The following is a 25,289-nucleotide window of genomic DNA, read 5'->3' as shown; positions in this document are numbered from 1 at the left end:
TCAAGCATCTCTAGGGTCTGTTCATGCCTTAATAATTTATATTTCACAGTTGTGATTCTATGGCTGTGAAATATAATCCCCAGATTCATGGACTCTGCAATCTTAAACATAGGTGAGATAGGCAAAATCAGTCAGATCTGTGGTTGCAGCTACATTATTTTGCTTGGAAAAAATCATGCATGCACGCAGCTCTTGAAAAATGAAGAAGACAAAAAGTCTTTGCTCTCAGCAGTCCCATTTTAAGTAAAGCAGATGCTATAATTATAAAGACATAATTCTAAAGTAAACAAATACTTGGTAGGAAACAAAAATGGTGAAAAGCCAAGAAAAGGTCATTGTGGTAAATGTTAGAAGCTTAAATCCTTTACATTTCTGTTCTCATGTTTGTCTTGCTCTAGAAGCCCAACAAAAAAACCCAGGGCATAGTTACTTTCTCTACCCTGTTTCCAAATAGCAAGGCTGGTATGATGATGTCACTTTCTGCAGTAACTACAAGTCCTCATTGGGACCATAGCTAGTTTCAATGCATCAGAGAAAACTTTATAACTGTATTCATACTTTTGTTTTTTGGGCATTATGCAGTTATATCAAGAGTCCATAGATTATACTAGAGTCTCTGAACTAAGCATATTAACAACAACACTCTATAGAATTGCTGTCCAATACAAAATATATTGAGCCATAATTCCAAGCCACATATGTAATTATGTATTTTCTAGGAACCACATTATAGAAGTGAAAAAAGCTGATAAAATTAATTTCAATAATATTTTATTTAGTCTAGTATATCCAAAATATATTTCAATAAATAATCAATATAAAGTTATCAAAATAGTTTTCATTCTAAGTGTTCAAAATATGATATGTATTTTACACTTATAGCACATTCATTTGTGACTAGTCAAATGTCAAATGCTCAATAACTATTATCTTGCTTGTAATGAGGTATTTGCTGGTTGGTGGTTACCATATTGGACAGTGTAGTTTTATAGTCTCTCTTTTGCTCTATCTTTCCCCATCACATGGTTTCATGATTTTCATCCCACCCACAGGCTTCCAGTATCTCCTGATATCATTTATATTCTCTCTTTCTCTGTCTCTTTCTCAACTCAGAGAGATCACATTGCTTCATAGTGATTGCTTCAGAAAAGTACCCCTAAAATGGAGACCTAATGTTACACATAATGACCCAAATGTTCAAACTATTAAGCTATTATAATAAAAAGGTATCATTCTATTATTCTAGGCAATATATCTGAGATTGAGTTTCCTTCAGTTTTTTACTCCAGATTCTTTACTCATTTAAAACTACATGAGCTCTATTTTGTCAGTTTATTTTGTTCATTAGATTCCACATATGAGTGAGATCATGTAATACTTGTTCCCCGACTGGCTTATTTCACTAAAGCATATTATCCTTCAAGTCCTTCCATGTTGTCTTGAAGGGTAAGAGAGCCTTCTTTTTTTTTTTTTTATAGCTGCATGGTATTCCATTGTGTAAATGTACCACATCTTTTTTATCCACTTATCGACTGATGGGTACTTGGGCTGTTTCCAAACCTTGGCTATTGTAAATAGTGCTGCTATGAACATAGTGGTGCACATATTACATAGAATCATGGAACAGATTGACGAATCTCAGAGGGAAGGGGGCAGGGTTGGGTGGGAAGATATTAATCAAAGAACTTACATGCATATGTGCATAACCCATGGACACAGATAATAGTGTGGTGAAGGCTTGGGGAGGCTGTAGACGGGGTCAATGTGGGAACAAAGGGGACATCTGTTATACTTTCAACAATAAAGGTAAAATTTAAAAAAAAACAATATGCCTTTTCCCTTAAATTATTTTTAATATAAGATCACTGTTTTGCAACTTTTAAAACTATGTTGTGCTTAAATATTGGTCATTTATTTTCATCTTGTTTTTTATAATATGAGTAGCTAGTCTACGCAGGGTTTCTATTTTCTCAAGATGATGTAGATGACTTCTCCATGCTTCTCTTTCCAACTTACATGACAACTGTTTCGCTTGCCCTTTGAGCTCTAATTTAAGTCCTGGACTTTTCACAATACGCTGTTTTATGTAGCCTGAGAGCGTAGGTGTGTAAGGAGGAAGATAAACATATTTGAGAATGTATTGAAGATCCTGTGCCCTATATTAATGATCTATTTATTATCTTCTTTAACTTTATTATTAGAGGTGTATCTCTTCTCTCACACCATCTTTCTACATCTACCTCTAACAGTCAAGCATAAATTCATACATTTCTTGACCACTTGGTAAATGTGATTGAGGAATAAATTTTTAATTTTACTTAACTTATATTTAAAAAGCCATAGGAAGCTAATGGCTACAGTATTGGACAGTGGAAATTCTGAGATCAAAATTCTTCCCAACATAGCACTGCAGGAATCTACTATAAATCAAGTGGTGTTTACACATGAGATAAAATATAGCTGCTATGCTTAAACTTGACTGCATCTTTCTTAAGAGTGGAAACATTTTATTTTTTGTACCTCCTAATCTGTATGTGCTGTTTATAGTGCATGACATCTTGCATAAAGCTCAGAGATAGTTTTTGAATGAGTAAATTTGCATGTAATAGGCAATTTAAATTTTAATAAAAAACCTCATTAAAAACTTTATCACAAAGGAACATACTGTGACATGCATTGCTTGTCAAGGTTTAAAGATTCTGCCTCTCTTTCTCTTTTTTTCCTTTTTCTAAATTTTTTCCTTCACCTGATCCAATTTTTTTCCCCTTTATTGATTAAGGTATTTCATATGTGACCTTATTGCCCCATTGTCCCCCCCAACCCCTCACTCATGCCCTTACCCCCTGGTGTCTGTGTCCATTGGTTAGGCTTATATGCATGATCAACCAAAGGACTTGTATGCATGCATATAAGCCTAACCTGATCCTATTTATGGAAAGAATTCAGGGGAATTATTGAAGACATGACCAATAGTTCTCAAAATGTAATCCCAGACTAGCAGCATCAGCTTAACCTAAGAAATTGTTATACATTCAAATTCTAAAGCCAGACCCCAAGACCGCTGAATCATAAACTTTAGGGGCAAGGCTCAAAGAAACTTTATTTTAATAAGTCCTCCAAGTGATTCTCTCATATATACTATTGATCAAACAATTGCCTTGAATAAGAAAAAAAATATGAAAACCTGAAGCAAATGCAAGCAAGTTGAGGCATCTGTAAAACATAATTTCACAATTTGTCATGAATTTAGCAGATACTTACTGAAGACTGACTAGGAGGCCCTGGTCTCAGCAATTACTTATCTCCTCTGAGTGGCTCATGAAAACCTATTTTGCCACTTCAGGGCAAATGCTCTTAGTCTTGTAGCATGGTTCTAGAAATACTGTGCTGCTTAATTTATCTTCTACTATTCTCTCCCTTAAAGGGTACATATAATTTGTTCAAGTTCTTTACATAATCATGATGTGATCAAGCTTTGCATCTCAATTTGAATTGGTAATAAAATTCATTTGCTTCTAAAACTATTTTAATCAAGAACACAGGCATTATAACATCCAAGTTGTCACAGTGCCCACCTACTAGTTTATCCTGAGAGCAAAATAAATTTCGCTTGAAGCCCTCCATGTAATCATACCTTTGCTTCTGTGTTTTATTTCCTCCCAATCTTAATACCCACTTCTCCCTTTTCTCTCTCCCAGTCCAACATAAGAGAGTATTATATGAACTCTCTCATTTCTATTCAAATAAAAAATGTCTATTACTTTCTTTTGTTGCTAGGAATCCATCCCTCATTTTCCTTCATTCACTGAGATCTACAGGTTGATTTTCTGTCTTTTCTAATTATTTCAGGCTTACCAACATGGTTCTGCAAATTAAAAGATTTTAAGCAAAAGAAGAGAGTGGTAAGAATAGAAAAAAAAAAGATTCCTATATTGAGATAAATATGTACAGTTGCTGGCACACAGTCAACATTCAATAAATGTCAATTTCCTTCCTCCCCGTGACCTTAAATAGAAAACATTTTGTAGAGCATATCCGTGGAATGCATTTATATTCATGAAGAGTCACATCTCCTCAACTTCCTGCATTAGTAAAGATTTGTTTAATAGCAATTAGCCTCAGAAATAGGTAAGGCAATAGAAATGCAGTCGATGAAGTACTGTAGTTAAGTGAGACTATTTGCTACTTTACACACTGAGTGTTACATAGACGCAGACAGGAAGACATGGACTTTTCCCTTAAGACATGAGGGAAAATGCATTTGGTACCGAACAAAGGATGCCAGAGTAGTAAACAATACTGAATGTGATAGAGTGGTCTCTCTGTGAGCAGGCAATGGTCCAGATTACCAAGCTAAGATGAAATGCCACATTCAAGGGGACCCAATTAAGGACAAAGGTATACCATAGCAGGATTTTAGGTGGCAATCTTTCTCAGCAATCGGTGGGTAGTTTAGTTATAGATGAAGAAGGTGCTTTGTAGTGAATTACAGAAACGGCAAGCATGAGAACATTTTAGAAGAGGACATGGCATGAATCACTGTTGTTTCAACTGGAAACTAGTCTAGAAACCAGGAATCAGAGACATAGGCAAAATGTCCGTAAGGCAAACTTATCCATCACCCAATGTATCACAACTAGGAAATGTCAGTTTAGTGGGGCTCATATCCAGAACCAAGTCACTTCAGACTCTTTTTACTGGTTTAAGAATTACATTAATTTAACCAACAGGCATATTTCTTCTTAATGCAGGTTCTTGACATGAACAAGTCTATTGTGTAGCTTGTGAAAGAAGGACCAGCCTGGGAGAAGCATCAAGGCTGCTGCTTAAAAGATTCTTAGTAACCAGAGCAATGGTTCTCAAACTTTAGTGCACAACAGAATTATAGGGCTTCTTAAAACAGAAACTTCTAGAATCCCACCCTAGAATATCTGATTCAGTACGGTTGGTATAGCCTGAGAATCCACAAGTAGTGTTAACAGTTTTATTTTTTTAAAAAGCAATTACAATTAAATGTTAGATGAATTAAAGATACCTTTTTTGTATGTTTCATACAACTTTTAGGACACATCGATACTAAGAAAGTATTTACTGTTTAGCTGAATTCAAATTTAATTGGGTGTCCTATATTTTATCTTGCAACCCTACTCCCATGTCACGTTGTTGCCACTACTCTTGGCATCACACTTTGAGAACCACTTCTGGGGCAGATAAGTGCTTGTATTTCTATTTAGAAACCACCATAGATTTATTCTAGTAAATTATTATATTAGGTAGTACACCTCCACCACCCCCCCCCCCCCGCCACAAACACACATGCATAACATGGAAGCTCTGGTTGAGGTACCAATAGACAATTTCTATCACATTTCAAAAGATGCACTGGATCATATGCAGTAATTACAACAAATTTCTTAAAACATAGTTTATTACTACTTATTATTCTGTAATCTTCAATCACATGGAGTGTACAAAAAGACTCAGTAGTTAACATTTAGTGTCAATTTTTATATACTTTCTTTCAGGAATCTAATTAACCACTCCAAGAAGAAAAGGTGGAACAGAATTTCTCCAATCCAAAGGTGTGATAGAAGATTTTAAAGAAGGACTCAAGGAGCCTACGGGGTAGAGTTCTGGGTATGCCTAAGTGTTGAGCTTATTATATGCATAATATGAGTAATGATTTGAAACTGGGAGTTGAACTGACTATAGTGAGTTTGTTTCATAAGATAAAACAGATAACTCATGGGACTACCAAAATTGTCATCTGGAGTCAATAAAAGAAATAGTTATCCTAAATAAAGAAACTTAAGTGAGCATGCAAGACAAAAAATAAATTTTAGTGTTAAATCTCAAGTGTTATTATTCAATGCAATGGTTCAATATATTAATTGAGTTTCCTTTGACTAATATATATGGGCTTACCCAACCTGTTTCCAGCTGATATAGTTCATTCTGCAATGTGCACCAGGATGTTCTAAAATAATTGTTTTTGTTGGCTTTAAGAAACCTGGAGCTGCATTATGCTGTTTGAACATTGTTAAGAAAACTTTCTAGCCCTGTCCGTGCTCTATGAGCCATCAGATTCACTGTCCCCACATGACATTTTGCCTTTAGCAATTCCCACTGTTCATACTCATGATCATTATATGATACTTATACAAATTAACTTTATTATTTAGAATTTTTAGATTTACAGAAAATTTCCAAAAACAGTACAGAATTCTCATGTATCCAGAACCTAGTTTCCCCTATTATTAGCATCATATGTAATATGGTACATTTGTCACAATTAATAAACAAGTATATTATTAAGTCCATGCATTATTCAAATTTTCTTCATTTTACCTGATGTCCTTTTTCTGTCCCAGGATCCCACCAGAATTTCACATTACATTTAGGCATCATATTTCCATGACAACTCTTGGATGTGATCATTTCTTACACTACCTGATTTTTGATGATCTTGACAGTTTTTAGGATTATTAGTCAGATCTTTTAAAAAATATCTTACTTGGGACTTATTTGACATTTTTATCATAATGCTATTGGTGGTTATGTGTTTTGGGGAGCAAGACCACTGGGGCAAAGTGCCATTTAGATCACATCATGTCAAGGATCCCCAATATAAAAGAAATTTGTATTTATATTGGGGATAAATATATCCCCAATATATTTATTCAATATATTATTTTTGTTGAATATTTACAATATTTACAACAAGTTCAATATATTATTGAATGATAACTCATTCAATATGAGTTATCACTGTTCATGTTGAACTTCACCTGTCTGAGGTAGTGTTTGCCAGTTTTTTTCCACTGCAAAGTTACTCTTTTCCTCTTCTTCCATACTGTATATCCTTGTCTCACCTGTAATTTGCATGCAGCATTTCTGTTGCATACAGATTAGGGTGTGTGGTGACTGCCTCTTTTGTGTGTGAAAGTGATTGAGCTTGGCATAAGTATTAAATAATTCATTAACATAAATCCATCCTGGCTTCAAAGGGTCGTTTTAACACTCTGGTGTGCTGGAGGTGGGATCTTACAAGGTGAGGAGCCCTTCTCTGGAGTGTGAGAGATGCATATCATATTCTATGAAAATGTGTCCCAGGTCATAGCCTATGACCCAATCCATAACATTCAAACTGAGGACTTTAATAGTGGTTTTACTTACATAAAGTTTTACATAGTAGTTTGCCATGAGTTTTTCTGTATTTAAAGGAAAATTGATCTCCTGATAATAATTGCTACCCTAGAGAGTGATTAATAATTAGCATTGCTTTTAGCAACTCATGCATCCAGCCCACTGCTCGTGGGTTCCTAATTCTTACTTCTAAATAATTTAAGCTGAATGCTAAACGTTAGATCATATTATATTGCTACTGTATTCTTGCATTACCAATAACTTTGGATTTATTTTTACTCCTTAAATATTTCTAAAACTTTTTCTATGCCATCATACTCTGAAAACAGGCAGCAACTTTATAACTTATTGGAGTTGTCAATAGGTTTCAGGGGCAAAACACCAGCTGGTAATGAAAGTAAAGCAACAAAATGTAATTGTTACAAGTATATGAGTATTTAAAGCCTGAATACAAATCCCAAAAGAAAGAAACCCACACAATTAAGGCAGAAGGTCATTTTCTTGAGTGTACTGAACCACATTCCAACATTGTTAATTGTCATGAAATTTATGATAGTGAAGTTTTACACTAACAGCACTTGTGCCATATGATCTCATGAAAATTAAGACTTAGACTGTCTAGATTCTTTATGAAGGTAATTTAACATTGTGAAAAATCATCCTTTGGATTGCCTACAAAGTAACTGCTTATTGAGTTTGTCTGCCAATTTTCTCACCAGATTTAGCATTTTGGGGTTGGGGGGCTATCTTCCGAGTAGAAGAACAAGCCATTTAACAATATAAGGTTTAGCCTTATTCGCTAAGGCCAAATGTTTTCTAATCATCTCTAATTATGAGTGAGAATGATGCTGGAATAGATCAAACAGAATGCACAGATGCTAAGTGGAGTTTTTCTCATATCTTTCCTACATTACAATTTCTCTTTTGGTCTTTTTTTTTTTTTTTGAGAATAAAAGGAACGGGGGCAAAATGTGGTATAAATCATGAATGTAAAATATGAACCAAATTACAATGGGACAAAATTTGGATCTTCATTGAATAAATTTCTCTAGTAAGTAACTCATAGAAATTACAATACATTGCTTGCTCCTTTTAGTTACCTTCTAGATGATACTTTCCTGTCTGTATTACATATTTGCACATTACTAAAGGCTGAAATAATTATTTACCTCCACATATCTATGCTTAATATTTTTTTTGTGTGTACATGTGTGTAATGTGTTTATGAGAGATAAGGGAGAGACAGGGAGAGAGAGAAAGAGAAGGAGAAAGAGAGAGTAAGACTTATTTTGGTCAAAAATATCCTGAGAATATGTGTTTAATCTCCTAGTACTTGAAATAAATCATGGTTCTAATTATGCCCTAGATCCGTGGTCGGCAAACTGCAGTTCGCAAGCCACATGCGGCTCTTTGGCCCCTTGAGTGTGGCTCTTCCACAAATACCACGGCCTGGGCGAGTCTATTTTGAAGAAGTGGCATTAGAAGTTTAAGTTTAAAAAATTTGACTCTCAAAAGAAATTTCAGTCGTTGTACTGTTGATATTTGGCTCTGTTGACTAATGAGTTTGCCAACCACTGCCCTAGATTATTTTCCATAGATCCTTTAAAATGACCAAACACTAGATAAAATATTGATGTTAAATAATTTAAATAATACTAATGGTCCTAGAATTCTGTTTTATATGTATGAAATATTCAGCATTCATAAATACTCAACAAATATTTATCAAGCCCTCCTATGTAGCAAGCACCACATTAGGTATCTATATATATAAAAGCCTAAGTGACCATTAGACCCTTGACCAGTAGCTATGACGTGCACTGACCACCAGGGGGCAGATGCTCAATGCACAGGCATGGAAACATGGAACAAACTGATGATCTCACAGGGAAGTGGGGAGAGGGGAGGGTGGGAAGAGATTAACCAAAGATCTTATATGCATACTAGAGGCCTGGTGCATGGATTCGTGCACCGGTGGGGTCCCTTAGCCTGGCCTGTGGGGATTGGGCTGAAATTGTCAGTCCGACATCCCTCGAGGGGTTCTTGATTGCAAGAGGGTACAGGCCAGGCCGAGGGACCCCACTGGTGCACAAATCCATGCAGCGGGCCTCCAGTAGGGTATAAAGGGGGGGGGGGTGTATTCTAAACAGCCTCTCTCAGAGTATGCAATGACTGGAGGGTAACATTAAAAAATAAATTAGGAGCATAAGTTAATTACAATAAATGTCTAGCACATATGGATAAATAAAGTATAAATAGAGAGGATAAAACACAGGTTATTATGAGACACGTGAAAGAAGAGCTAAATTTATCTAGATAGTGAGGTGTGCCAATATGGAAATGATCCTTGAGAAAGTAGCTTTTACATTGAGAAAACAAAAATAAAAATAATTAGCCAGGAAAGGAATGAATGGAACAGGGGATGGCTTATATCCAGGTAGAAGAAATAGGTCCCTGTAGCAAAAAGATATACATATGGCCCAAGCAAATGTGGTGGTTTGGAAATTAGATATATAGTCAGAGATAAGGTCCTAAAAGTTTCAATTTCTTTTAAAACTATTGCAATATTTACAACAAAAAAGAGCTTGATAAGGCAAAGATAATTTTTTTAAGTGTGTAGTCTGTTCTCTGTAATATGTGATGTGCTGTTAAAGTTTTAGTCCTCAAAAACTTCCTTAACAGGTTGGTAGGAGATACATTTTTGGAGGGGAATTGGAAAATTAAGTTTGTTTCCAGGATCACCCAGCCAGGATGTAGCAGAATATTCTGGGAATTGCACCCAGATCTGCTGGATTCCAATATTTTTCCCCCCACTCTAATTTTTTCCCCCTCCTCACTCTTTAACTTACTACAACTATTTTCTGCTTTTTGTCATAAATTCAACATACCTGACCTTCTGGATTGGTGAGTCAGTATCTTCCTCCTTCCTTTTTGCAATTGACCTTTCTCTCATAACCAGGAAGGGATGGTATAAGAAGTCTCCTCGCTGATTCATTTTAACTGAAATGCTTTTCAGTTGATTAATGCCATATGATTATGGAACAACAGAACAAGAATTAAAATAGTTTAGTAAGTGGATAACTGAAGGTAAAGGCCTTTTCCCAGACCCCAAGCTGTCTGAGATAATTTGATTTATTCCAACCTGAAGGGATAACTCCATACTAGACGATGTTAAGGGTCGAGGATTTATTTCACACTTTCAGTTTGTCCATATTCACTTCAATATTTTTAGGGGGGAAATATCACAGATAAAGTGATCCACATCTGCTTGTGTTTGTTTCTAGCTTATCAATGTGTTGGAGGATAAGTTCTCTGGATGATGAAAGAGAAGGCTCTCCTTTATCTCCAAGAAATTCCTCCACCAAAACAGAATGTTGTTGATGTAACTGCTGCCTGCCCATTAAAGTGAGTTTCACTGTCACATCTGTCAATCAAATTCAGCTCTACTAAGAATGAGTGAATAGTTATGCCTTTCTACGGGTAAAAATTGTGAAAAAAGTCAAGTCTTAGACTGTTTAATGCATGATTTAGAAGCAATGAATATTCTATAGACTCCAAGTTGACCAGCATCTAATTGAGAATCTAATCAATAAAACATTTAGTCTTGCTCCATGTGAGGTTACACAACATTTTTGTGAGGAAATGTAAGAATATGTTATTTTTAATTTTTATATCAGCCTTGAAAAGATGGATATCTTGCCATCTGTGATAACATGGGTGAATCTTGAAAACATTATATTAAGTAAGCCAGTCATAGGAGAACAAATAATACTGCATAATTCCGCTCACAGGATATACCTAAAATAGTCAAATTCATAGGGTAGAATAGTGTTTGCCAGGGTCTGGATGGAAAGAGAATGGGGAGTTATTGTTCTATGTGCATAAAGTTTCAGTAACGCAAGATGAATACATTCTAGTGCCTATAGTTGTCAATATTGTATTGTACACTTAAAATTTTGTTATAAGGGTGGACTTCATGTTAAGTGTTATCTAATCTAATAATAGACAAATATGCAAATTGACCGCACCTTCGCTACACCTAAGCCACGCCCACCAGCCAAGCCACGCCCACCAACCAATCAGGACGAGTATGCAAATCGCCCCAACAAAGATGGCGGCTAATTTGCATATCAAGACAGTGTCGAAAGAAGCCAAGAGCTGCAAAGGGGAGTAAAGCTTCGAAGAAGCAAGCAAGCCAGGGGGGCGGGGGGAGGAGAAGGGAGGAGCGAAGTCAGGGCCGTGGGCGAAGGGAAACGAAGGTGGGCTGGAGGAGAAGGCGGGGCCGGCGGCAAGGGCGGAGCGGAGGCGGGGCCGGGGGCGAAAGGAAACAAGGGCGGGCTGGAGGAGAAGGCGGGGCCGGTGACAAGGGCGGGGCGGAGGCGGGGCCGGGGGCGGAGGCGGGGCCGGGGGCGAAGGGAAACGCAGGTGGGCTGGAGGAGAAGGCAAGGCCGGCGGCAAGGGCGGAGCGGAGGCGGGGCCGGGGGCGAAGGGAAACGAAGGTGGGCTGGAGGAGAAGGCGAGGCGGGCGGCAAGGGCGGGGTGGAGGCGGGGCCGGGGGCGAAGGGAAACGAAGGCGGGCTGGAGGAGAAGGCGGGGCCGGCGGCAAGGGCGGAGCGGAGGCGGGGCCGGGGGCGAAGGGAAACGCGGGCGGGCTGGAGGAGAAGGCGGGGCCGGTGACAAGGGCGGGGCGGAGGCGGGGCCGGGGGCGAAGGGAAACGCGGGTGGGCTGGAGGAGAAGGCGGGGCCAGTGACAAGGGCGGGGCGGAGGCGGGGCCGGGGGCGAAGGGAAACGCAGGTGGGCTGGAGGAGAAGGTGAGGCAGGCGGCAAGGGCAGGGCGGAGGCAGGCGACAATGGCGGAGCAAAGGGAAACGCGGGCGGGCTGGAGGAGAAGGTGAGGCGGGTGATAAAGGCGGAGCGGAGGCGGGGCCGGGGGCGAAGGGAAAAGCAGGCGGGCTGGAGGAGAAGGTGAGGCGGGTGATAAAGGCGGAGCGGAGGCGGGGCCGGGGGCGAAGGGAAACGCGGGCGGGCCGGAGGAGAAGGCGAGGCGGGCGGCAAGGGAGGAACGGAGGCGGGGTAGAGTGCAGCAGGAAATCCCATTGCAGGAATTTTCCTGCAACGGGAAAGCTAGTTATAATAATAAAAATATTTTATATACTTGATTTGTTATTGAATTTTCTTTATTCAAACCCTAAAAAAAGAAGTCAAGTTACACTGGGTTTGGAAACTAAGGAGAAAGAATGGAGACATGTTCTTGTTAAAATTTTCTCAGCCTATGCTTGTAAAGAAACCTTTGGGTTCAAGCTGGTTCAGGCAGTACATAGCATTCAAGAGTGGCAATTCCATGCTTTTAAGAAAATTTTCACACTGAGATGGAAAGAGAAAAACCTCTCGGTACAGTCGCTTAATTTCAGTTTCTACATTTGAGATATGAAGTTAATTCTCTGAGTCAGTTTAATAGTTTATGACAATTAAACACGAAGAAATTCTAAATCACTTTCTTGAGAACAAATATAAACTTATAAAGGCAAGAGCATGTACATTTCCAAGCAGCATAAACAAGTATTTTGAACTTTTTTCTCACTGGACTTGTCTGAAAGGACTAATTATAAACATTACTTTCTTTCTGATTTTAAATCAGGTTGAAAATAAAATAATTGTATATAGAAATGTCCTATTATGGTACTAGTTTTCTATCTGCATTGAGGATATTATAATCTTAAAATCAGAATATGTGATCAAACAAACTTTTAATTTGTGTAAAGAGTTTTTAAAATTTGTAGAAATTAAATTAACTTTAGTTATTCATTTAACAGAGGGGCTTAATTAAAAAAAAAAAAAAGAATTCCAGGAAAGCAAGACTGTCCCATAAAAGCCAATAATTACAGTTGCAATTGCTCTTATAGAATGATCCCCTGAAGAATAAGTTGCAGCCCTTTGCTCAATCTTATTTTAATTTTGTTAGGCAATGGCCCTTGTATTCCCTTTCTTTGGAAGACACAGCTTAAATAGATTCTTGCCCTTAAAAGGTTTTCTTTAATAGGATTCCTGCTGGCAAGAGGGCTCCTACAATATTCTGCATCTGGGTCTGAGTCACTGATGCCTAATAGTGAGAGGTGTGATGTTCAGAAGAGATAATTCAGTTGTGGTTTGAGGGCAACAGAAAAACTGCCGAATAGCACATTCAAGAGTAGTTCTCATGAAATTTTTAGAGCAAGCAGTTCCAGACACCAAATACTTCAGTGGAAGTGAAACCTGGATACACTTAGCAATGTTTTTAAATAATGTCATAAAGCCTTTTCTTCAATATGACAGTAGGCCCAGTTTCATTGTCAGTTATGTAATGCTGCTGATTGACATTCTGTCTTTTTTTTTCTATATATAGACCTTTCCCTTTTTAATGGGTACCATTTTTACTGCACTAATCTCATCTTTGTAACCAGCCAGTCAGTCTCAGGATTTCATACTCTTCCTGAACGCTATTTTTTAAATTTAATTTCTTGAGGATCCCTCATATATTAGAGTCATCCTTAGAACAAACACACACACATAAATCAAATGATAAAAAATTCAAAATAGCTTCCATGTACTGAGCATTTCCTATAGGATAAGTGGACTTTATAACTGATCTTGGATTTTTATTGTACTAGTATGAGAAAAGTATCAATCCTTGCAAATTTCTAATTAAGGAAAGTGATTCTCAACAAGGTCAGCAAAAATGCTTAGGAGTGGCATGGGAAAGATTACACGTGGCTCTAACACGTGTGCTTTCTCCTCTAGTTACAGGATCTCTTTCTAGTAATAAATTGTTATTTGGTGGCAGCAGGAAACACATAGGGGGCAACTAGTTCTTTAATTATAGTCATTTATCAGAAACAAAGCATCATGAAATAACATTGTTTTTCTTTTAAAATGCAATCAGAAAAAAATAAGTCACTAAAATTGTGCTAAGCCACCAGAATTTGGGGCTTTTTCTCTAAGCCTCACTTTCCCATCTATAAGATAGAGATAAATGCCTATCTCGCAGGTTTGCTATAAGCTAGATCCATGTACCTGCTTAAACCAGTGCCTGGCACACACACAAAATAACCCTTAAATTTGAGATGTGCCCTAATATAGCACTTCTTGGATGTGAATCCTAACTCTACTACCTATTTATGCGATTTTTTACCTCTCTGTATCTCAGCTTCCTTTTCTGTAAAATAGATTTAATAGTAGCACCTATTTGATGGGTTGTGATGAGGAGAAATGAGTTTGTAAGTGTAAAATTCATAGAAGAAGAGTACTTACCCCATTTTAAGGGCTCAAAATGTTACTTGTTAATAAATGATCGCTGTTATTAAATCTAGATCTTTTTATCTTGATCTTTTTTAGTACCAAGCTCCTTCTCCCCGCACCCCACTGCTCCCCGTACTATACATTTGTTTGTTTTCTTTCCTTTGACTTTGTTCCCCCTCCATTTCCTTTCAAATTCTAGTTGTTGTTTTTTCCCTGGATATTCTGTTGTGCTTCTCTTCTGTGAGACTGGTTTTGAAGATCTGCTCTAACAGATCTTGGTAAAGAATCAAGCTCGCTGGAAAGAAAGCTACACTCTACAGACAACATAAATCCTAAGAGCTGCTTATGGAGCCTGCAATCGGTCTCATTTCCTACTTTATTTCTCAGTTGATTTGAAATAGATTCGAAGCATTTGACAAATTCAAAAAAAAAAAAAAAGAAAAGAAAACCCTACCACTATGTAAACCTTCATATGAATTTGCTACTGTTCAATTAAAAATCAACAACAACAATGGAGACAGGCAGAGACTTTTTTTTAATTTCCCCTCAACTTCTCAAATAGCATTTAAAGAAAATGGAGGCAAAGCATAGTTTCATTGCTTGGCATGCTTATATCTTCCTTTTCATTCCTTTGTATTGGCAGTTTCGTCCATTATATTTCAGTGAAATTTTGCAGAATAAAAATATATTTTGCTATCTCTCTGGGGTACGGACAGACAGCAAGTTCAATGTTTGCTGCCACACAAGCAAAAAAAAAATATTTTTTCCCCTCCATTTAGGGGAATAACAAAAATAATTAGAAAATACTTTAATGTAATACATAAACCCCAGTGTCAGAAAGGTCTGATTTTCTATAACACAATCCTTAATGTTGAGATCAGAACAAGTGGCTCAAGTGTAGGCATCCTCTCCAAACTTCTTTTTTCCTCCACTAACTCAATTCTGACACCAATCAGAAGGAACATCTGTAGTGAAGCAAATTCAAAATCAAGTAAACTGCCCAGTCCTTTGGCAATTCATATGGTTCAAATTCTAGTTTCATTTGCAGAAAAAAATAAATAAAACACCCTTACTACATTTAAGCTATGGGATAAAATTTCTTAGATTAGCTTTAAATATCTGTCAGTTAAGAGTAGGGAAATGATTTTCCACTTAACATTATCTTAAATGTAAGTTTGTGCTTCCCATTTCATCATATTTCTCTAAAGCAGATATTAAAGTTGTTTATTTCCAAGCTTTAGGAGTAAAGTGAATTACATTTTAGAAGCAGCTAGTTAACTCTGCTAGCAGAGGCAGCGTTCATTTTTTTTAAGATGCATCATGTTAAAGCTAATCTGCAATGCATATAGATTCAATAACACAGCAGCAGATGTTGTAAAAATGCATCCTAAAAGCAAAGTCATTTGTGGCACTTGATTTGAATGCTTAGCATGAGTTGTGGTTTGGGAGGCAGAAATGAAATGTGATTTGTTTTCGGTTACTTTACAAAAGGCATTTATTTAAGAGGGTATTTGATTAATAATTATTGTATTTGTCACCTTGAGTAAAGGTTGGGAGCCTTGAATTAATTATATTTTGATGCATTGAGAGAAGTCCTACGTGAGAGACATCATGTTGACTATGTTTGCTGCTAGATGTCACTATTGTTTCAATGTTGTGCAAGTCTAGGGCTGAGAAGGGAGGCATTTGCTTGGTCATCCTTGTTGGTCAGCACATGATTCACCAAAGGAAAAACTTTAAATACCACCTCTACCAGGTAAAAAATCATGCAATACACACTCAGAGTGCACATTAGAGTTTTAATCTCACTGGAGATCTCATAATGACACTTTTCATGATGTTGATCATCATAATGACAGAAGATAGTGGGGTAGAAGCTGGTGGGAGATCTACAGTTTTGGCTGTTTTCTAAGACTCGTTGCTAGGTGTATTAAGAACAAGTGTTGTCCTTTACCTATAAACCTACTTGTTTGGTTTTAAAAGTACCCCAATGTGTTTATGTTTTCTAATGTATTTGGTTTTAAAAATACCCCAATATGTTTATGTTTTCTAATGTATTTGATTTACTTTTATGTGTATGTAAAGAAACATATTTTTCTCCCACACTCTACTATTCCCTGGGGAACTTTCATAGGTTATTAAACATATTGTTGTGATATAAGTTACTGGAGGCTCCTCCAGCTCCTCCAGTTAGAAACTTCCTATAATATTTTCCCTCCTCAACAGAGTATAATGTGATTAGCGCCTCTGGAGATTAAACCCAAACATTAGTGAAGTTCTATTTCCAATATTTAGAAGAAGTAGTCCTACAGAATAGATCACTTGGTTTCATTGTTTTCTTAAACAACTTACTACTTACTTACAGGGTAATGAGACAGGTCATTTTGATTTCATAGCATTGTTTTGTAAACAATGTAGCACATTATTAAAACAAAATAAAGATATTTTTATCTAAAAAAAAAAGAAATTATGAGCATTCTTAGAAGACTCCCTATGTGAACAAAGAAAAACACTGAACTTATGATTCAAGAAAATATTGTAATTTAAGACAAAATGGGAATTATAACTCATAATTTTCTTTATGAGATCAAGAGCCCTCAATTTTTTTACTGTACCCTATGGAATCTATCAATATTTTTTTTTACCTGCCACACAATACACATTATTAAATATTTAATTCAAGCAAAATAATAGAGAAATTGTATCTTTGCATTTGGATGAGCTAATTTGTTATAGAAATAACATCAAATGACAGTTCAACATAATGTGATTTGATGTGTGCCTAGAGTTTCAGAGTATAAATAGCTTCAGAGGATACAACCCATCAGAAAGGAGGGCTATAATTTTTTCTAAAGCGAGCAATTGTGAACTTGCAGGTGTGATTTTAATTTTCATGTCTTTGTTTACTGAGAGTAATTGAGTGATACATGTAGAATTACTTTGTATTTTAATTCATATTTTAAGATGTAAACCTTCCAAACATATTTTATAAGCTATTCTTGTTTTTAACAACACAAATATAAAGATCAAACACACAAGCAAATTTACATTTATATGTTTTAATAGTCATTCATCCAAAATATCTTAATAATAAAAGCCCAGGGTTGTAACCACCTATCAGGACCAAACGCTGACCATCCAGAAGTCAGCGCTGGGGGATTGCCATGGTGCCTGCCAGGATCGGGGGCGTGGCCGGCCTCCAAACTGTGGGTGGCCTGCCAGAGCCCCAGAGGAGACCCCTGCCAGGATCAGGAGGCATGGCCAGCCTCCAAACCACCAGTGACCCTAGCCCAGGCTGGCCACCACCTCAGAGAAGACCCCCACCAGGATCAAAGGCTGTGGCCGGCCTCCAAACCGCCTGTAGCCCTAGCCCAGGCTGGCCAGCGCCTCAGAGGAGACCCCTGCCAGGATCTGGGTCATGGCCGACCTTCAAACTGTGGTGGCCCCTAGCCCAAGGAGGCCTCCTGGACAAGGATGCTCAAGTCTGTTCTTGACCTAGGGCCGGGCTCTCCCCGGGAGGGACTCAGAAGCCGCCAGAGTCTAACTGCCAGTCTCTGGGAGGTGGGAGTGCATCCACTGTCCACCAAAAAGTAGGGCCATCAAACCGTTCAGTCTCAGTGCAGACACAGATCCGAGGCTGACGGGGTGGAGGCCAGACCAAAACAAAACAGTAGAAACACCCTGCCCACCTGGGCGGGTACTGCTATAGTCCACGTGGCCTGGACAGTGTAGAAAGCTCTACCTTCTCCCGGGTCCTGTGCTGGCACCACTGCCTGGCTCACCCTCAGGCCCCCCTGAGTCCTGACAGCAAAGTGTGTAGGGCATCCTGCAGGAGTTGTGCCATTCTGGGTGCTTTTGCTCAAAGACACCCTTTGGGATGAATTCAGAGCCACATCTCACTTCCCATGAGACTGGAAGAACCACGTGAAAGGATTTCAACAAAAGCTATCTACATCTCTGTTTATTCTTTTGAATCCATAAAACGATCTTAAAAAAAGCACTTGGGCCACCTAAGAGAGAATGCACTTTCTGGTCAGAGCACACAGGATTCTTTTGCCCAACAGGTGAAAGGAAGCAGAGAGCTGGCACAGTGGAAATGGCCCTGGTGCCCTATCAGGAGACCTTGGGAATGGGGTTGCAGAAATTCCACAAGCCTCTTGCCACCTTCTCCTTTGCAAACCGCACCATCCAGATCCACCAGGACTAGAGGCAACTGGGAGTCACAGCTGTGATTTGGGACATGGTAAGCAAATCTTGGGGGGCGGGGCTCTGAAAACATCTGCAATTGATTCTAAGACTGGTCTTTATTTAAAAAGAAATAAAAGAACAGCTTTGTTGAGATCTAATTCATATAATGTACATGTCACCTAAAGTGTACAATGAACTGGTTTTTTAAAGTAAATTCAGAGTGGTACAACCATCACCATGCTCAATTTTTATATATCTTCATGACCCCATCCCCTCCAAAAAAAACTTCTACCTACTGGAATCACTTTCCTGATAATCTTCCCCAAAATAGATTGCATTTTAAGGGTGGATAAAGGAAAGTTGAGGGAAGTTAAAATACTGCACAAAGGATACAGTAAAATGACAAAGCCCAAAGTGAAGATCATGTGTTTTCTTTTTAATTTTTTTTTTTTTATTTCAGAGAGAAAGGGAGAGGGAGAGAGAGATAGAAACATCAATGATAAGAATCACTGATCAGCTGCCTCCCACAGGCCCCCTACTGGGGCTTGAGCCCACAACCCAGGCATGTGCCCCTGACCAGAATCAAACCTGGGACCCTTCAGTCCACAGGCCGATGCTCTCTCCATTAAGCCAAACCGGCCAGAGCCATGTGTTTTCTTTAAGTTCTGCGTGGTTGTAATGGTCCCCAAATCTATACTAATAAAAGGGTAATATGCTAATTAGAGTGGTTGTCTTCCAGACATCCTTCCAGACAAAGCCGCAGCAGCTGCAAGGGCCGAGGCTCAGGCCAGCAGTGGCAGCAGCATTGGGGTTATGGGGGCGGTGCCCCCAGAGGGAGGCCAGACTGGGTGCCAAGGCACAGGCAGTTTGGGGTGATCAGGCTGATAGGGGAGGGCAGTTGGGGGCTATCAGGCCAGCAGGGGAGGGCAGTTGGGGGTGATCAGGCCTGCAGGGGAGGGTAAGGTAGGGGCGATCAGGCTGGCAGGTGGGCAAGGTAGGAGCGATGGGGCCGGCAGGGGGGCAAGGTAGGGACAATCAGGCAGGCAGGCAGGCGAGTGGTTAGGAGCCAGCAGTTCTGGATTGTGAGAGGGATGTCCGACTGCCGGAAGTTGGACATCCCCTGAGGGGTCCCAGATTGGAGAGTGCAGACTGGGCTGCGGGACACCCCCACTCCAGTGCACGAGTTTCGTGCACTGGGCCTCTAGTTATACATAAAAGGGTTTCCTACTTTTGTTTTTAAATCCTCACTGGAGGATATTTTTTCCACTGATTGCTAGAAAGAATGGAAGGGAGAGAGGATGGGGAGAAAGCGAGAAACATCAACTTGAGAGAGTCACATCAATTGGTAGCATACCACATGCACTAGGCTGGGGAACCTGCAACTAAGGTATATGCCTTTGACTGGGGATTGAAACTGCGACCCTTAGGTCCATGGGCTGACAATAACCACTGAGCAAACCAACCAGGGCAAGGATTTCCTTTTTGACTAAGACACAATATGATGTGTTTATGGCATTTGTTCCGGGGATACATAAATTAGTGAGTCTGTTCTCAGCTTTTCGATCCTGGTCTGTAGACTAAAGGAGCTGGCTGGAGAGAGAGGCTTAATTTTCAAACTTTGCTAAATTTACTACAGAGAGGCAGAAAACCAAAACAGCAGGTGTTGTGTCATAGAACCCCACCCATCTGTAAACCTGAAATCAGACAGAGCAGTATTTCCATCTTTTGGTTGTAAGGAGAAGGTAGCAAGTCTTGCATTTATGATAACATAAAAGCATAAGCTTTTATGAGGTTATATATGGAATCAGACTACTGGTCTAAACTATTCACACTTCTATTTTGAAAGTTATTCTCAAAGATAATTTATGGAGGAACAAGGCTGTTTTAATCAATATGTTACATAACACTTCTTAAATTTTCTTGGTAACATCTTAAAAATATTTGGTATATTTATATATAGTAGTTTCTCCTGGAAATAGAAAAGTTTTTCCTTGATTACATTTACTACCATAAAGAATGAAAAAGTAGATATTAAAAATTATTCTAGGAGCTTCAATAAAGTGCATATTACATCTACTTTTCATCATGAAATGAATCAGTGTTCATTGAATTTGAGATGATAACAAGTTACCTAAAATTGAAAAAATATTTTAAAGTTGAAAAATATTAAACTGGTAAATAAAATAGCAACTATTCCACATGCTCAAACATTTTTAAGAGTTATTATCAAACATAAAATTCTATTTTTCTTAACTATCTTTCCTCTAACAATTGCTTTTCTTCCCTTCGGCACTTCCTTCCATTTAATTCACTAAGCTATTTTTAATAAGAAAATTCATATATATGTTAATATTGTTGGGGCTAGCAGTCAGACACATCTTGTTTTAGGAATAATATGTACTTTGCAGAACACATTCCCATAGAAGGACTAGTTTGATTCAGATTAGCTACTAATCTATACATTCAGAATATGTCTTCTTGCTAGGGATCTTCAATTGTCCTCAGATAATTTCTTCCCGGTGTTGATGTGACAGTGTGACTTAGTCATTATGTAAGACAGGGGTGGGAATGCCCAGCCCAAGGGCTGTATAAGGCCTGCAAAATCTTTGATCTGGCCCTGTCAAGGCATTAGGAGTAATGCCTTGACAGGGCCAGATGTTTGACCAAATGTTTGACCAAATATAGCAGGCTAATTTTTAAGCTGATAATTTTGTATAGCCTGTGAACAATCCTATCTAATAAAGGAGTAACATGCAAATTGACCGTACCTCCGCTACAAAGATGGTGGCCCACATAGCACCAGGGTGGGACGCTAGCGTCCCACTCACAGGCCGCAGAGGGAGGAAGAGCTGCAGACAGAACGCTGGGCTGCTGGGCGGGGGGCATGCTCAGAGCCGCCACCCGCGCAGCTTGGGACACGCCCCCGGCCCAGCTGACAGAAAGCAGGCAGTGGGCCGGGGGTGAGTTCTGAGCAGTTGCTGCGCAACTTGGGACACACCAAACAGACAGATGCTGGGCCAGGGGCTGCTCAGAGCCAGGGCTGCTCAGAGCCGCCACTACTCAGCTTGGGACATGCCCCCGGCCCAGCAGACAGAAGCCCAGCTGACAGAACTGGGCCACTGGGCCGGGGGCTGCTCAGAGCCGGTGCTGAGCAGCTTGGGACATGCCCCCAACCCAGTAGATGGAAGCCCAGCTGACAGAAAGCTGGGCTGCTGGGCCCGGGGTTGCTCTGAGCCACCACTGCGCAGCTTGGGATACGTCCCTGGCCCAGCAGACAGAAGCCCAGCTGACAGAAAGCGGGTGCTGGGCCGGGGGTGAGCTCTGAGCTGCCGCAGCATGACTTGGGACACGCCAAGTGGACAGATGCTGGGCCGGGGGCTGCTCAGAGCCGGGGCTGCTCAGAGCCACCGCTGCGTGGCTTGGGACATGCCCCTGGCCCAGCAGATAGAAGCCCAGCTGACAGAAAGCGGGCGGTGGGCTGGGGGTGAGCTCTGAGCCACCGCAGCGCAACTTGGGACACACCAAGCGGACAGACACTGGGCCGGGGAGCGATGCTGCGCAGCTTGGGACACGCCTCCGGCCCAGCAGACAGAAGCGCAGCTGACAGAAAGCAGGGCCACTGGGCTTGGGGCATGCCCCTGGCAGCCCCCCGCAGTGCGGCTTGGGGCACGCCCCCAGCCCAGTGGACGGAAGCCCTGCGGACACAATGCATGAGCTGTAGAGGAAACACCTTTTCTGAAGGCTCATTGGCTAAGCTCCCTGTAAGCTGCCTCTCACAGTGTTCTTGGTAACTTGAGTAATAAGAACCTAAGAAGGTGATCTAAGGTTTTTCCACCTCACTCCTGGAGGAAAAACGAAGGTCCACTGCTGGAGGGACTAAGAAATGTCATAACCTGCCCTAGCCAGTTTGGCTTAGTGGATAGAGCCTCGGCCTGCCCACCGCAGGGTCCAGGTTCGATTCTGATCAAGGGCATGTACCTAGGTTGCAGGCTCCTCCCTAGCCGGGGCCCAGGTCAGGGCTCATGCAGGAGGCAACCAATCAAAGTGTCCCTCTCACATTGATGTTTCTCTCTGTCTTTCCCTCTCTCTTCCAAGCTCTGTAAAAATCAATGGAAACATATCCTCAGGTGAGGATAAAAAGAAAGAAAGAAAGAAGTGTCATATCATATGAAAAAGACATATTGAAAGTGCCTAAAGAAAGCTGTCATTTTTTCATGGTGAAGGGACTGGAGTCTGTGTTGGTGAAAACACCTTGACGGCTGTGACAGTGGCAGCAGCAGCGGGGTGATGGGGCTGGCGCCTTCCCCTGATCAGCCCAGTCACCTCCCGCAGGGGAAGGCCAGACTGCGGGAGGTGACTGGGCTGATCAGGGGAAGGCGCACTCCCCATCAGTAGGACATCTCCTGAGGGCTCCCAGTCTGTAAGAGGGGGCAGGCTTGGCTGAAGGACCCACCCCCCCAGTGCACGAATTTCGTGCACCGGGCCTCTAGTGTTATAAATATTCAAATAACCCTTGGCAGAAAAGGTTCCCCAACCCTGAGGTAAGGGATCTGGAGTATGGCCGATCACTCTGACTGTAACTCTGTATGAACTAGGCAAATTATTTAACCCTTTAAAACATACACACACACACACACACACACACACACACACACACACACACATATATATATTAGAGGCCCGGTGCATGACGTTCATGCACTGGGGAATGTGGGTGGTCCCTCAGCCTGGCCTTCACCCTCTTGCAGTCTGGGACTCCTCAGGGGATTTCTATAGAGGGGTCCTTAGCACTGCCGCAGAGGTGGGAACGCTCCTGCCACTGCCACTACACTTGCCAGCTGTGAGCCTGGCTTCTGGCTGAGTGGCACTCCCCTGTGGGAGAACACTGACCACCAGGGGGCAGCTCCTACATTGAGCATCCGCCGTCTGGTACTCAGTGCGCATCATAGCAACTGGTTCTTCAGCCGTTCGGTTGATTTACATATTAGCCTTTTATTATATAGGATATATATATACTAATAAAAGGGTAATATGCTAATTAGACCAGGAGACCTTCTGGACATCCTTCCAAACAAAGCCATGGTGGGCAGGGCCAAGGCAGAGGCAGTTAGGGGCGATCAGGCCAGCAGGGGAGGGCAGTTGGGGGCGAGAAGGCTGGTGGGGGGGCATTTGGAGATGATCAGGCCAGCAGGCATAGTGGTTAGGGGTGATTAGGCAGATAGGCAACTGAGCGGTTAGGAGCCAGCGGTCCTGGCTTGCGAGAGGGGTCCCAGATTGGAGAGGGTGCAGGCCAGGCTGAGGGACACCCCCCCTGTGCACGAATTTTGTGGACCGGGCCACTAGTACACTAACAAAAGGGTAATATGTAAATTGGTTGGTCAGGATGCCCTCACAGTAATGACCAAACAGCAGGCTGCATGGGGTGACCAGGCTGGCAGGCAGGTTAGTGAGGGATGACCAAACGACTGAATAGCAGGCTGCATGGGGCAACCAGGCCAGCAGAGGGGGGCAGTGATGGGCGACCAGGCCGGCAGTGGGGGGCAGTGAGGGGTGACCAGGCCAGCAGGGGGGGCTGTTGGGGGTGACCAGGTCGGCAGGGGGGCCAGATGGGGGCAACCCAGCCAGCAGGGGGGGCAGTTAGGGGTGATCAGGCAGGCGTGCAGGTGAGCAGTTAGAAGCCAGCAGTCCTGGATTGTAAGAGGGATGTCCGACTGCCCATTTTATCGGGCCTAAACTGGCAGTCAGACATCCTCCAAGGGGACCCAGATTGGAGAGGGTGCAGGCTGGGCTGAGGGGAACACCCCCCCCCATGCACAAATTTCATGCACTGGGCCTCTAGTGTGTGTGTATATATATATATATATATATTGATTTCAGAGAAGAAGGGAGAGGGAGAGAGAGAGAGAAACATCAACAATGCATGCCCCACATTGGGGATCAAGCCTGCAACCCAGGCACGTGACCTGACTGGGAATGTAACCGTGACCTTCTGGCTCATAGGTCAACACTCAACCACTGATCCATGCCAGCCAGGCTTACTTAACCCTTTGAGCTACATTTTCACAATGTGGAAAAGAGTGAGGACTACTGGGAGATTTTATTAATTGGCTTCAAAAGATACAAAATTAGGGAAGGTAACTGGGTAAAGAAGTTAACTGTTAAACCCTGAGAGCAAAATTTAGCATTGAGTCATGGTTCAAAGAGAGAGAATTGAATTGAAAAAACTTGAATGAGGGTCTAAATGTTTTGACCAAGGAAGAGATCAACTATTGGGGAAAAATCACTGATTTTATTGGTAATTCACATAGTGTATAATGGGAGTTTATGACAGAAAATATATTTTATCTGAAATTGCATTTCTTTTAGAGATGCTTTTGTCAAAGGGACATGTCCTCAGTCATATAGGTAACAAGCTATCACTACATTGATCACATTCTATTGTTTAGTCTTTTTTTTTTAAATATATTTTATTGACTTTTTACAGAGAGGAAGACAGAGGGATAGAGAGTTAGAAACATTAATGAGAGAGAAACATCGATCAGCTGCCTCTTGCACACCCCCTACTGGAGATGTGCCCGCAACCAAGGTACATGCACTTGACCGGAATCGAACCTGGGACCCTTGAGTCCGCAGGCTGACGCTCTAGCCACTGAGCCAAACCGGTTTCGGCTGTTTAGTC

Source organism: Eptesicus fuscus, chromosome 13 (genome assembly GCF_027574615.1).
Source record: "Eptesicus fuscus isolate TK198812 chromosome 13, DD_ASM_mEF_20220401, whole genome shotgun sequence".
Taxonomy (NCBI): Eukaryota; Metazoa; Chordata; class Mammalia; order Chiroptera; family Vespertilionidae; genus Eptesicus; species Eptesicus fuscus.
Note: the sequence above shows the minus strand (reverse complement) of the source record.